At 38.0% G+C, this 15,537-nt stretch overlaps 1 protein-coding gene across 8 annotated transcripts in view; it reads right to left on the minus strand.

Moving 5' to 3' along the window:
- The window catches only part of FMN1 (formin 1), a 385,713-nt gene that overhangs the window by 328,520 nt on the left and 41,656 nt on the right, over positions 1-15,537 (minus strand). The gene's annotated exons all lie outside the window — the stretch shown is intronic.

The raw sequence follows: 15,537 nt of genomic DNA on the forward strand, positions 1-15,537 counted from the left end.
ACAACTATGTACCGGGGGCTTTGGGGAGAAAAAGGAAAAAAAAATAAAATCTTTAAAAAAAAAAAAATACGGATATTTTCTTACATCAGTGATTCTCATATTTTTGCTGGGCCCCACCCCCCAGAGTTTCTTATTCAGTAGGTTTGGGGTGAGGCTGAAAATTTTCATTTCTAACATATTCCCTTGTGATTTCGGTGATGCTAGTCAGAGGCCACACATTGAGAATCACTGTCTTACGTACTCACAATGCCATTATCCTACCTAACAGATTTAACAGTAATTCTTCCATATTATCAAATATGTAGTCCATATTCAGCTTTCCTGATTGTCAAAAGTGTCTTTTTACAGGTGGCTTACTTCAATCATATTGCAAAGTCTACACATTACATTTGGTAGCTATGTCTCTTAAGGTCTTTTAAGTATTTGCCAGACCAGTCAGCTTCCCCCAACCTCCTTTGCCAACCAGTCTCTTTTGTTTACTGCCTTCTAAACTTCAAAGTTGCTAAGAGACTAGGTCTTAATTGTTTTCACCACAGAAAATGATAATTATATGATGTGATAGAGGTGTTAGCCAATGCTACAGTGGTAGTCATGTTGCAATATACAAATGTACCAAATCAACATGTTGTATACCTTCAACTTATACAATATCACATGTCAATTATATCTCAATAAAAAAGAAAGAACCCCAGTACAGTCCTAAGTAGGAACTTATCTATTTGCTTGTTCACGGTATTGCTTAACTTATCCCTCTGGCTTCCATATTTCCTGTGAAATGGAATCTGGCCCTGGCTGCCTAATTACCTAGAGATTCAGCTCTTTCACAAGAATACTCCATAGATGGGGCTGTGTATGGTAAAATCAAGGTTTAAATCTTAAACTCACACATTTTATGAATCTTCATTCAGACAACTGGAACATATATTTTTTGTACGTTTGGAAATAGATAACTACCTCACCTATTTTTGTGTGTGTGAGGAAGACTCGTCTTGAGCTAATATCTGTTACTGATCTTCCTGTTTTCTTTGCTTGAGGAAGATTGTTGCTGAGCTAACATCTGTGCCAATCTTCCTCTATTTTATTTGGGATGCCGCCACAGCATGGCTTGACAAACAGTGCTGGGTCCGTGCCCAGGAGCCGAACCTGCAAACCCCGGGAAGCCGAAGTAGGGTGCATAAACTTAACCACTACACCACCGGGTGGCCCCTGCCTTACCTATTTTTAAACCATTGTAAAATAATCCATGCCCTTTATACTAAAGCAAACCATCCTCACCTGAAACTTTATGGATGCCTCTTTTTCCCTCAGGAAAGAAAGAGTTTCTCAGAATCCCCAGTAAGCTACATACCTAGGACCCAGTTCTTGATCGCACTGGTCAATTCACATACGCAACCCAAGTATAATAAAACCTTACACAGGTTAACATTTATTCCATGAACTGCCTGCAATCTGATGAGGATAATGATTTGGTTTTTAAATAACCAAGGCCACGGCCTTGGTTATTTAAAATAGTTTATTTTATTTATTTAAATAGTAGCCTGTTAGTGGCTATTATTGTCTTGAAACCTACCTCTAAGTTACACAGGTCTCAAGAGAAATGTCCTCTATTCACACAAAGTGAGAGGCACCCGCCTCACCAACAAGCACAATTCCCCAAGTGGGTAGGGTCGGGTTCTGACAGTACCTGTGAGCTAAGGAAAACAAAACAAGCTGTTTGGGAATGACATGGGATCTAACGGATAAGAGTGATGAGAATGAGGCAGCAAGTAGAATTCTTCTTGAGAATAAATTCCAATATCCAAAATCTAAAAAGCATGGGTGGCATTTTAAGCCATTTTGGCAAATTAGACTTTTATCAAAATGGTCTATATTGGCAAAATGACCTTCTCAGTCATAAAAGAACACTTCATTGAGCAACTTCTTAAAAATTCAAAGGATAAATGAGCAGAAGCCAAAAACTATACTGCGCCAGAGCTCACCTTCAGCTATCTCATTTCTTTTCCTGCACACACACACACACACAGAGGCACGAGATGATGGGAAAAGCACAGGCTCCTAAGCAGTAAATGCAATTCCATGTAATCAGCCTCGCACAGTTGGGGACTCCATAATAAACGTTAATTCCCCATGTCTCTTTCACTTTATTTTATGAACCTTATTGTTGGCTTTTCTAGAATTCTATGCCTAGGGAAAGGAGAAAAGAAGAGCTGGGTTCTGGCAGTCGATTGATTAATGACAAACAGATTCTTCTAATCCCTTCTCCTGTTGAAATGGAGGAATAGGAGAGGATGAGACACATTGGTAACTGTAAGCAGAGATAATATAAATTGCATACACTGGAGAAAATTTTTGTCGTTATTTTTTTAAAAAATAACTTCAAGTTGTACTAATCACCTCCAAGCAGCAGTGGGGCATTGATCAAAAACTTAATTTTACATAAGCATTTTCATGGGCAGGAATGAAATGCTTCAGCTATGCAAAGTCCTATTTGTTGAACTAGTACAAAGTACTGCTGGAGAAAAATTACCTTGTTATCAGCACTTTTTAATATTTTTATACTCATTTTAAAAAAAAACATTGGTACTGGTGTACTGCATAACACACTTGGTTAGAAATAATCCTTGTTAAAGCAGCATTCTCTAAGAGCTACTGCTTATTCTGGTTTCACCTGTCCTGAGCATCAAAATTTTGTTTCCAATAATTAGGTAAGGCCTCTTAATCTGTTATAACATTACTCAGGGCAGGGCTTTTTGTTAAGTTACGACTTTATGGTGACAATAAAAGAATTAATTGACAATGAAGGACTATATGTAATTCAACACACATTAACCTAAGCATAAATATATGCAACAAATTATAAATGATAAACAATACAATGGATTTTGATATAAAGTTCTAGATCTTCTTTATGAAAAAACAGTTGAAAAACCCATTGCCAGTGTGTCTATGAGGACAGTCTCAGTTGAGGTCAAAACTGACATGGAATCTACTTCTTCATCCATTGCTTAGGTACTGTGATCATCCCCTGCTGCGGTCCCATGCCAGCCTTCACTGCTTTTAGTTGCTCTTTGTATCAGAAACATTATGAATATGGGCAGAAAATTATCCATTTCTGCTTATGAAATTGATTAAAGTTCCTTTTAAGTACCAAATCTTTATCATAAGAATTTGGAAGGAGGTTGGCTCCCTCCCATATGCTCCATAAAATATTCACTAGCAGATTTATTTATGCCAATCAGGTGCTGGGAATGCAAACATGAAAAAGCCATAACCCTCTACTAAAGAAATTCACAATCTACTGATTCTAGCTTCTAGAGAATCTGTCCACTGGTCTTTTCTGAACACTCTTATGGAAAGCCAGCCATCCCTTTGCTATGCTGTTTCTATAGAGAAGAGTGGCGGGGAAAGAAAGCAGAGGCATTTGTTATGGAAATCAGAAACATATATTCCCATCTTCACTGGCACATGAAATTATGACCAACTGTTTTGAATATACAATCAAAAAGTACGTTTTTCAAAACATACTTTCAGGACAGCAACAGCAAAGTAAGTACTTAAAGCTTCATGAGATCAAAAGGAAAAGTATACGTCCGCACCGGAAAGAAAAATTTAACTAGTAGTTGCAATTTCATTTGGTATACTCTAACAACATGATTACTTACAGTGTGCCCGACACTGTGCTTGGCATCTTGTTTACTCTTCATAAGAACCCTATGAAGTACATTTTGTTATTCCCATTGTAGAGAAGAGAAAACTGAGATGAAGAGAGGTTGTAAACTGGCATTAGACCATAGCAGCAGAATTCAGATTCAAATATAGACATGATTACCCACATTCTTCCGTGAAGTCTCCTTCAAACTTTACAGCCAACCAATCAAGTACAGAGGAACCACATGATTTGAACAATATAATTTATTTCGTTTTAATAAATCATAGTCTTACCAAGTAAATGAAGGACAGAAAACACATATATGGAGATTAATGAAATTCCTAGGAAACTTTCAGAAAAACAAGACAGCATTTTAATCATAGGTCATTTTTCAAAAAAAATAATGAAGAAAACCTTTTTTGTTAAGCAATATTTCCAGCATTATTTTCAAGATAAGCAAAGTCTGGGTGAATCCTCTATTATTACAGTCACAGAATCAAAATATTTAGAGGTAAAAGATCCTCAAAGATTTATTGTCCTCAGAGATTTATGCTAAGTTATTCATTTTGCCAATGAGCAAACAGAAGTTCAGAGATATTACTAATTATAGTTCACTTATCATATTAGATTATTACACTTAGCAGAATCTTTATCATAACTTAATTAACGAGCAAGTAAATTTTTAAGTTATTTTTCAAACCTTTACCTCTGACTCCATGTTGACCATGAGCCTAAATAATTATATTGCTCTGGAATGGAGTTGCTTTATCCCCTTGAGTATAGGTGCTAATGAAAGTTAATTATTAACGGGACAAAGACCACCAGGCAATGGCTTATCGGGAAAATTGCAAGGGCTCCCAAGTAAGTACCTAAATGGCTATTGTAACTCAAAGCCACAGAAAATCCAAATAAGTTTCTTGTTACCTTCAAATTGGTGGTGGGGACAGTACATGGAGAAAAGGAAAGAACCAAAATCAGTTAGAAGATCTGGACTGTTCTGTCACTAAACAGTTATGACACTTTGGACAGAACCTCATTTTTATTACCTGTACCATGAGGGCACTGGGCCCAAGGATCCCGCCTAGCTTTAGTATTTTATAATCACTGCAAGAGGTGACAGATATCAACTACATCATAGCCTCCCATGTGAAGTTTGTAGAACTGCTGCTGGCTTTTAAAAAAGAAATCAGAAATTTTTCAAATGCCTGGAGGATGTACGTTTCCAAAGACAGATTTCCTGAGGGAGATATTTTATTTTTTTAAATATGTCAACACATTTTATCTCTCTAGGCAAAGTATACTTCTTTCATTTTTTCAGGATTAAAAATAAATCCTGATAGTACCACTAGGCAGCAACATGCCTGGGAGAAAAGCAATGAATAAGAGAGAAAAATAACACTCACTTTGTCCCTATGCAACTTTCCATCTACGGCATAAAACAACAACAACAACAAAAAACCAGCTTATCTGTTTATTCTCTTTAAATTGAGGGTGGGGAACACATTTAACCATAAGCTCCACTGCAGATAATGAGTGACTAAAAACTCTTCAAAAATAGAGTTTATCTTGAACTAAAACAAAGCAAAGCAACCACTGCAGAGTATTTGACTTTTCAGCCATCGTTTTGAAGGGGTTTGATCTTATGAAAAAGCTACTGGCGGAAGGAACTGGTTCATTCACCCCTTCAGGATATAGTTACTAGTCAGGTGCCGGACACTATGTTCAATGCCAGAGGCACCCAGATAAACCCTAGAGGACCCCTGCCATCCAGAGGCTCATAATCTAGTTAGCGTCAGAGACTCATATGTAACTGATCACGACAATGCCAAGTGTTTTTAAAATGGAAGAAGCACAAAGCACTATCTGGAATATATAAGAGGAAATGCTTAACGCTAACCAAGAAGGTTAGGAGAGCTTCATGGAAAAGAAAACATTTGCGCTACATCTTGACGGATGAGTAGTTCATTGCCAAAATGGCTTGTGCAAAGGCACAGACGCAAAGAAACGAAGGAAGAAAAGAAAAAGAAGCAAAGGAATTATAAAATAAATTTAAAATATTGGTTTCCAAACTGATGTGTGTGAAATAAGTTCTTCTTTTCACTGTCATTTCCCTAATTGCTTATATGGCTAAGCATATTTTCACACATTCATCATTCAGACTTTCCCTTAAGTGAATTGACTTACCTTCTTTGCCCCTTTTTTCTCTTGAGTAGTTTGCATTTTCTTTATTAATTTACATGAATTCTTTGTATATTTTGGACGATAATTTTCTGTTTGTAATAAGTGCTGCAAATATCTTCTCCCAGATTTTCTTATTACTTTTTAAAATATCATTTGTCGCCATCAAATGATTTTAACTTAATTTTAAACTTATACTATTTTAATATAGACAAATGCACCAATAATCTTCTTTATGGTTCGTGCTTTTAAGAAACCCTTTCCTAATCCTTGCATATTTTCTACCAAAAGCTATGAAGTTTTGCTTTTCACATTTCAGTTCTAAATCCACCTGAAATAGATTTTGTGCATGGCATGAAGTACCTCCAACTTTATTTTTTCTTTCCATATGGAAAGAAACAACTGTCCCAGCCTCGTTTATTGGATAATTTATCCTTTCCCAGTCTTTATAATGTCAGTGGTAGAATTCCCCGGGAAACAGACTGAGAAAAGATCTCCACGCAGAAGGTTTAATGGGGACTGCTCTCGGAGACACCTGTGAGAGAGTGAGGGCGGTGAGATTGGGACTGGGCAGGAGATGCAGGTGCAACAGAGGCCTCAGCTGATCACACAAGTAGCTCTGAAGCTGGGATGATGCTTCACAGTTGTCCTGCACAAGGCAACGGCACTAGGCTTTTGTACCCTGGTACATAGACCAGTCATTGGATAGGGCTGCGCTTGAGGAGCTGAGAAGCAGGTGGAATCTCCTTAGAGATGGCTTCCTTTGACAGAGGGCAGTTCTTGGGAAAGGACTCAGCTGTGAGCCATCAGCAGGCAACCCCCCCCCCGCCAGCCGCTGAGGGAACTAGGGCCTTGATCTTGATGGGGGATCTGGGTGGCACACACAGCATCTACTACATGGCCTGTGTCATGTATCTGCTTTCCAATTTTATCAGTTCACTATTCTTTTGGACTCTTTCCTAGGAAATAATTTCCAGATAGGACTCCATCCTGCCCCTGCATGTAATCCAACTGGTCAACAGCCCCCTTCAAATACATACCTATAATGACACCAAAACCCCAGATTTGTCAGACTATATAGAATACAGTAGCACATTTTTCTTCCTTGATATGAATATCTATTATTCACATTACCCAACTGGCTCAAAATCAATATGTTGTCAACTACAGCTGAAACGGAAGTCTCCAATGTCCTTTACTTGTAAGTGGATATTTTACTCTAAATGCAGGATGTTTCCAGTATGCTCTTGACTTGAATCTTGCTCCATTTAGCTTAGGAAGAATTTAGCAAGCTTTGATTCTGTCATCTAACACCTCTCTACATTTCATTTTTTTTTCTCCAAAGTTGATTAAAGATGCCAGGAAGATGTTGAAAAGAAAAGATCTGAACAGGACAGGGAGCAGTGATGAGTCTTGTGACATGCCAATGATACCTCTATACATTTTGACACAGGTCCATTAATCAACACTCTGAGTATGACTGCCTGGCTGTAACTCAGCATGGTTTTTGTTTGTTGTTTGTTTGTTTGTGGTGAGGAAGATTGGCCCTGAGCTAACACCTGTGCCAATTTTACTCTATTTTGTGTGTGAGATGCTGCCACGGCATGGCTTGATGAGCAGTGTGTAGGTCTGTGCCCGGGACCCAAACCTGTGAACCCCAGGCGCCAAAGCAGAGTACGAGAACCCAACCACTATGCCACCAGGCTGGCACCCCAATGTGTTTTAAGATAACAGTTGTCTTCTCAGTCACTTGGGGCAGGAACCTTCAAGTGACTCTTTTCTCCCTCGACTGTAGGTTCCATCAAATTCATCTAGTTTTGAGTTCACAGCATTCTGGAATCTATCCCTTGTTATCACTAACATCAAGGCCATTACAGATCTGTTTGATTCTTACCTCTGATGTCAATTTATCACAGTCTCCCTACTGCCAAACCTATTTGCCTTGAAATACAAAGCTGATAAAGTTATGACCCTTTACTGGTTCCCCACCTGGAAGAGATATAACAAATAGCGCCCCTGGGGGATGATAAAATAAATGCAGCTTCCCAGGATGTGGTCTGCAGAGAATGTCCACTTAACTTTGGGTCCCTTTGGCATAGAGACTATTGGACTCACTAAGGATAACTGAAAAGTGACTGCTCTTTTTGAGGCTGCCATTTGTGATCATAAAACTAATTCCTTACATTTGCAAAGCACTCTCATGTACACTGTCTCATTTAATTCTTAATGCAACTTTGAAAGAGTAATATTATTAACCTTCAGTTAAGTTTGAGAGTTGGAGAGGTCGTATCTTACAGACACATAGTAATTGACAGAAGCAGGATGTGAACTTGTGTTTCCTGCTTTCAAGGCAGGGGCTTCTTCCCCAACCGACCTCAGCTGCACAGTTGTGTAAATTATGATCTGTTTAGCATGAAAAGGAAACAGACATCAAAAGGAAGGTGAGTTCTGAAAGGGCAGCCCCCACTCTCTGAAAGGAAAATATTGCCCATAGGACATAAGGAAGTGATTTTTCTCCAATAAGACAGAAGTTAAGATTTAACAGCTTCTGCAGCAAACGGGCAAATGCTTTCCTGATTCAGGCTCTTTGTGAGATGAGTCATACATTATACATAATTTTCCAAGACATTTGCTCTTCAAGGAATTAGAAAGATGGCAACAAAACAGTGGTGCTGCTCCTTAGAATGAAGCTGCAGATGTGTGATTGTAATGTCTTAATGACTTAGTAGATGAAATCCTATAACTCCACCAATATTTGCTGATAACATAAAACTGGTTATAAAAGCTATATACTGAAAGCCTAATGGATGCTCAAATACAATTTGAAGAAGCATCTTGGACCACACGGCAGCAGCTGGCACTTGGCAGGCGTCAACAGTTATTTGAAGACACCTGTATTGAGGCCAGAATGGTTAATATTATGATTAACAGTAAAGAAAGTTGTGATCACAGCAACAAATGTCAGACAGGGAAATATTCAAGAAAAGCATTCTACCTTCCTGTATTGAAGCAATGCACAAGAATTGGTTGGCAGAAGGCTAATAAAAAAATGAACAAACTCATTCATGTTTAATGTATATAGGTCCCTATATCTAAGTTCTATAGTAACTATTCAAAATCATTATAAAAATGGCTAAGTGGGAATTCAATTATTTCTCAAGGATAACTTATCCATATCATTTCCCTCTAATAAAATATTTGCACTTAAAAGATTCTAAATTTACTTAACATAGCTACACATTAGTATAATAATTCATATTTTTAATCTTGGTCTGCACTAAAGTGGTTGAGCACAGACAGCTCAGCCCCCACCTTGAGAATTTCTGATTCAATAGATCTAGGCTGCAGCATCCAAGAAACAGTATTTTAACAAGTTTCCAGTTGTGGCTAATAATGCTACTTGTCCAAGGACCGCACTTGGATAACCACGTTTCTATACTATGCTGACCCTCCCACAGGTTCCTATAAACACATCCCATTTTGCCATTGGTGATCTCTTGAGCACAAGAAACAAAAATTCATTCAACAATTAGTTATTGAGCCAGCATTTATGTAACGTGTGCTGTAAGCTATATCACATGTGATGCTGTATATCAGAGATATAAAGATGAATAAAGCTTAGTCTCTGTGTCCATGGAGTTTATATTCTAGACAGACATATAAACAAATAAATATAATGTCATATGATAAACATCATGTGCAAAGTTCCATGAGAGTAGAATGGAAGCATTCATTCTATAATGAGCGGAATTAGGAAGCTTTATAATGGAGATAACATTTATGACATTTGCAAAACTTTTATTTTGCAATAATTTTAAACTTACAGAAAAATTGAAAAACAGAGAGTCCCCTATACCCTTCAATCAGCTTCCCAACATTATACAAATGTTGACATTTTGTATAACCAAGGTTAGGATGGGTTTTGAAGGATGCATAGGAATTTATCAGGGTATCACATGTAGAGAAATACTATATGAATAAAACCATTGAAACAGGATATACTACTAATAATATGTAAACATTTTTTGAGAATTATGTGGCAGACACTGTGCCAAGCCCTTTAAATGTATCATATCACTTAATCCATACAAAAACCCATAAGCAATATATTATCTCCTATATGGATATTACCATCACTACCCTTTATAGACGGAGTTGAGGCAGTTGGCAATTTTCTAGTAGGGAGCAAAACTGGGATTTGATACTAAAATGTTCAACTTTAGCACGCACACTCATAACCAGTATATTATGATTAGTATGACGCAGAAATAAAGAGGAGTCTATTGTGGATACAGATTAGGTTACATTAGGGCAAGTTGTAAGGACAGGGTTCTGATAGTGGAAGCAGAAGACAAGACCAGAAACAGAATGGAAAGTCCTAGACAACGGAAGGATACTGTGGTAGGAATTCTAACATAGTCTCCTAGATCCCTGTGCCCTGAGGGACATGCCGGGAATAATCCCCTCTCCTTGAGGGAGGGCAGAACCCGTGAAGATGATGGCGCATCGTTTCCATGATTCAGTTATGTTATATAGCAAATGCAAAGGACTTTGGGGATGTAATTACAGTTTCTGGTGTTATCACACTGTTCCACTGGTCCGGGGCCTCAGATTCTCATGCTATTATCTAGGTCTGCCTGTTCATTTCCTGGCCTTGATCTCTACTTCCAGTCTTGGAATCCTGTACCATAACCCACTCTTCAAAGATCCTGCTCTGCTGGGTAATAATAGAAGATTTATGGGAAAATTAATATCACTTAGAGTTTTGTGCATAGCTTTTGTATATCAATCACATGGGGTCAACTTATATTTGTATTATACACAACTATTTTAGCAACAGTGCTTTCACACAGAAGGCAAATTTCAATAGTGGGCATCAGACACCAAGCAGGTGGGTCCTGCCAGATGCCCTGAATCACAGCCTAGAAGAGTTACAAGTGCCTGCCCAGCATTCTAGTTCACTAACGTGTTTGGTCATAAAGTGACCCTTGGTGCAAATGTGCTGGGCTTTGATCATGGATAATGCAACATGGTTAATCTGTGACCAGCAAAATTCATGAAGCAGTAAGCTGCCTCTGGTTTCCATTTCAAGTTTGATCACTTGACTACCCCTCAGTGATGGGCTTTAACAATAAAGTCTCATTTTAAGATTAAAAAACGTTTGTTCTGGTAAAACTGATCATGTTGTAAAGTTATTCCAATTAAAAGAACAGTTTCTTTGTTCACGTAAAAACTTGGTTTGAGGGCCCCAAGTTTTATTTAATTTCATTCTTGTCCTCTGAGTACATTCACATTCCTAAACTTATGCAGAGATTAATAGTTTTAAGGTTACTTTAAAAATAAAGCATTACCTACCAAAATAACATAATAGTAATCACATAATACGGCATGAAACCAGTTTCATTCCATTTAACAGAGGACAAGTGGAAAATATTTGCCCGTTTACCAGTTTGCAGATCAAGTTTTCTCATCATTCATCCATCCATTTATTCATTCATTCAATAAAAGCATTCACTGAATACACACCATGTGTCAATTACTGAACCTGATTTCAGGTAAATAATGATGAATGTGACACCAGTCCTGTCTTTGAGGAGGTCTTTTTAAAAAATAAAAATAAGGAAACATCTGTTTGAATTCTGTTGTATACTGTCACCAGCAGAAACAGGTTTCAAACAAAGATGAGACACCAAGAGAACGGTGGGGACAAACCCACCTCACTCTGCTGTATAGCACACCAGCAGAAGGAACTTGCAACCATTCTAACTACTCCTAGGCAATCTGTCTCTCACAGTCACTGCCTTGTCACTTGCAAATTGGAGGGTTGTTTTTAATTAAAGTCAACAATCACAAAAATTTAATTAGAACAATACATGTTGATACCATGTGACATACTATTCAAGGAAGTGCAAATCGTCCATTCAGAGTATAAGATAGAGTCCCACATCCAAAAGCTTGATGGGAACTCAAGATTGACACATAAAATAATGAGAGAATATTATTAAAAATATATACTAATATAATAAGATGCAAATAATCAAAGTCCAAAACCTATTGCCTGGACAAAAAAATGAGATGCAAATCAGGAGAAAAAAGAATACTGTTAGTTGCAGAAATGAAAAAAGCTTTGGAGAGGAAAGATAGGACTTCGGTTGGTTCAGAAATAATTGATAGGAAGAGAGGGGACCTTTGTTTTACTTTTCTTTTGCTATTAATTTATGATTTCATAGTGGGATGACATTGGAATTAGAAATACAATTTTAATTTCTTTGTTAATTATTTTAATTTAAAAATAAAACTCTCCTGATTGAATTCAAAAGCTATTGAGTGAACCAGACTCTGTGAAGAGTGCATCAGAGGTATCAAAAATGATCACCACGCTCAAGTTTTTTACAAATTAGGTGGAAAATCTAAAATTAACCTAACAAAACAATGAGAGACCAATAAAGGTGTGACTTAAAAAACAGTTAAATGATTTAAAAAACATAAGCAAATGTAGAAGTTTTAATTGAAAGACCATCAAGAAATCCACATAGAATAACCAGTTGTGAACTATTATCTGTGGCATCATTTCATCACTGGAAAACACCAACAAGAGTATATGATTAAAATCCTTTCTGACCCTATGAGCCAACAATAATCTGTAATTATAATAAGCTAATATTTTCTAACGTTTCCTGAAGTATTTTCATCAATATTATTTCATTTGATTCTTAAGAGAACCCTATACATTTGATATTACTCCTTCCAGCAAATGCAGTCAGGGGAGTAATAAGAGGGGGCAAAAATCAGTATTTCTCCCCTCCCCCCACACATCAATTTCTCCCAATCATTGTAGGAATCATGTGTGCTTCCGGATGTAATCCTCCCCGTCATCACTGCCGTCCTTCCTTGTCTGGCTGCTTAAGGTGTTGCTTGATGCTGCGAGAATTGTCACCAGGGCTGCTGCAGCTAAGGTGCCAGATGGATCGCCCAAGGCACTGCTGCCTACCTCTCCCACTTCACTTCTCCTTAGCACGAGGTAAATCTGGTTCATTCCACCACGTTCCCCATCACACTGCGCTTCAGCAGCACCTCAAGCAGAGACTCCTCATCCACAAGTTTGTTATACTCTGTTATGCAGACCCTGTCTTCAATATCTTAAGAAAATTTTGGTAAAATTACCCTTTAAACTGTCACACTGCTTTTTATTCCAATCCTTTCTCCCTATGATCCAGACCTGAGTCCACAGGGGCTGGGTCAGCAGAGAAAGCAGAGGACACACGCTATGTTATTTTCAGTGTTGGCCCTCCCCGTGAGGCTGGTATCTTTCTCATGTGCTTCAAATCTTGTTTTCTCAAGTGCCTCTGCCCTGTGAACGCTCTGAACGCTCAAGCAAAAGACTCCTGACAGGTCCAACCATCTAATTATCCAGACGTGCCTGGACCTATGGCTGAATCCTAGGGAGACTATGCTTAGGCTCAAGCCGCACATGTTATTTTCTCTCCACAATTACTCTGGGCTAAACTGGAAACCAACAGTTCTAATCAGACACAGGATTATTTCAGGGTTCTCCCTCCAAATGTAGAACTCCACATCAAAATTTTAACTTAGATTTAAAACAAACCAACAAAAAACCCATATCATAACATTTTAGGAAAAATATGTGAAACCCAGATGATCAAATTTACTGCCTTATTGTCAATAAAGTTGTGTTACATGAAACACGAAAATCTGAATGTCAATGTCTAAAGCCCTTGCTCACTTGCTTAGCATGAAGTCCAGTTATTTTCTTGGGCTTTACCTCCTCTGTTATGCTCCACAGGGGTCCCCCAAGGTTTCCATGCTTGGGAGTCTGCTGCCCTTGCCACCGTTCTGCTCTGTTGCTGTCTCTCTGCTGTCCTTGGGTTACTAACAAGCTCTTCCACAACACTGAAACTGGGGCTCTTCTCTCCCGATAGCCAGCCAGAAAATTTCTGCTTCTCTTGAACAGCTCTTCCACACTGCCAAACTGTGGGGCTTTCATGACAAAGTTCTTCCTTCCCTCCACGCCGAAGCTGCTTTTCCCTCGAGTGTAGGGGCTCTCCTAGGAGGATGAGGACGTATCTGTGCACAGACTTTGGGCCCAGACTTCTTCTTCTCTCATGATCCGCCTTCTTACACTGTCCATTATTCCTCCCTATTGTTCAATATCCTTCAAGGACCCCACAAGTCCTTCTACATCCCGAACATATCTAAATCCCAGTTCTGACCTAGTTTCAAGTTCTTTCCTATATGGTTCTGGGCCATACAGAAAGCATCTGATTCAATGTACCAGAACAATCGAGAACTGTGGAAAAAACTCTTAGGACCTTCTATGAGAGTAAGGAAATTCCAGAACATGCATGGCAGGAGGCCAAGCTGCCAGACCACATAGAGGAACTCTAGGGGGATAGTATGGCCTAACAGCACAGCCCAGGGGCCACAAAAATGTATGAAATATTTTTTGATTCCCATTTAAGAACTATCTAACAGGAGTTCCTATCCTTGTAAGTTATCAGAAAGTGGATGAAGTTAAGATGGGCAGTGAGAGACATTTACCTGATAAGGGTTAGCAAGAAGGAGAAAGCAGGCCCAGAGAAGCGTCCACTGGTTTCAAAAAGCACTCTCTCCCGCAAGAGTCCACGAGGAATAAAACAAAACAGATACCTTCCATATTCAGTGCTTTGCTTTACCAATTTGATAAAGTCCTTTTAATCCAATTACAACTTTAAAAGTTTGTCTTTTTTTACACCCCAACCAACAACGCACTGAGGCAGAATGGTTGAGTTACATGAAAAAACATGTGCAATAGATTTCTCTTCAAAATCTAATATCTATTTTTTTAAAGTGGTTTTCTCTTTTAGATTTTTCATTGGCTATTACTTTTAACCACAGTGTTAATTCTGCCATTTCTATGTCTTTGAATTATTTTAGATGCATGTGTATTGCCTAGGATCACAGACTGCCACCCCTGTTTTAAATCTTGTGCTCTGAATCCAAGAAGAGAAAAGAGACAAGTGAAAAACAATTCAATAGAAGGTGCTATCTTCAAAGCACGATAGAAATTAATGGGAAAAAATTCGCATATGTAGAGCAAGCTTGGGACTTTGAAACATCAGATCTTGGTCATGGTCCCGGTCTTTGAAACATATTCCCTCTTGGAAAACAAAATGTGAATGAGAGAAACACTCATCATTTATTTTATATGGAAACTGACTTCAAAATACAAATTGTTCATTAGTATAAAATTTATTTCATATTTCATATGCTAATTAGTGATTCTTAATTTGAGATAATTGGGGAAGATATTTTTAAGTTCTTTTTGTGCTTTTCACAAAAAGCAACCAACCACAATGTGTATCAATCACTGTTAAAGATAAGAACTTTGCTTTTAAAAACCAGATAATTTTTTCTGAATCCATGGGCTGAAAAGTATCACAAGCACTTCCAATCCTTTTACTTCTCCTGTGTTTGAACTTTTAACAATTAAAGAGAGATTTAACCAAATTAAATTTAGAGATAAAAAGGTCATACAACAAAGAAACGAAACAGAGTATAATAATCATTTATTACAAAGATAACCACTGTTTATAACAAAACATACATCACACATACACATTCTTCTTTACCCCGTGCCCATTTAAAATACCATTCCATCTGTCTACATTTCTTGGTCTTCATGGCTCAACCTACCTGCATCCTCTCGGTCT

The sequence above is a fragment of the Equus caballus genome, chromosome 1, assembly GCF_041296265.1.
Source record: "Equus caballus isolate H_3958 breed thoroughbred chromosome 1, TB-T2T, whole genome shotgun sequence".
Taxonomy (NCBI): Eukaryota; Metazoa; Chordata; class Mammalia; order Perissodactyla; family Equidae; genus Equus; species Equus caballus.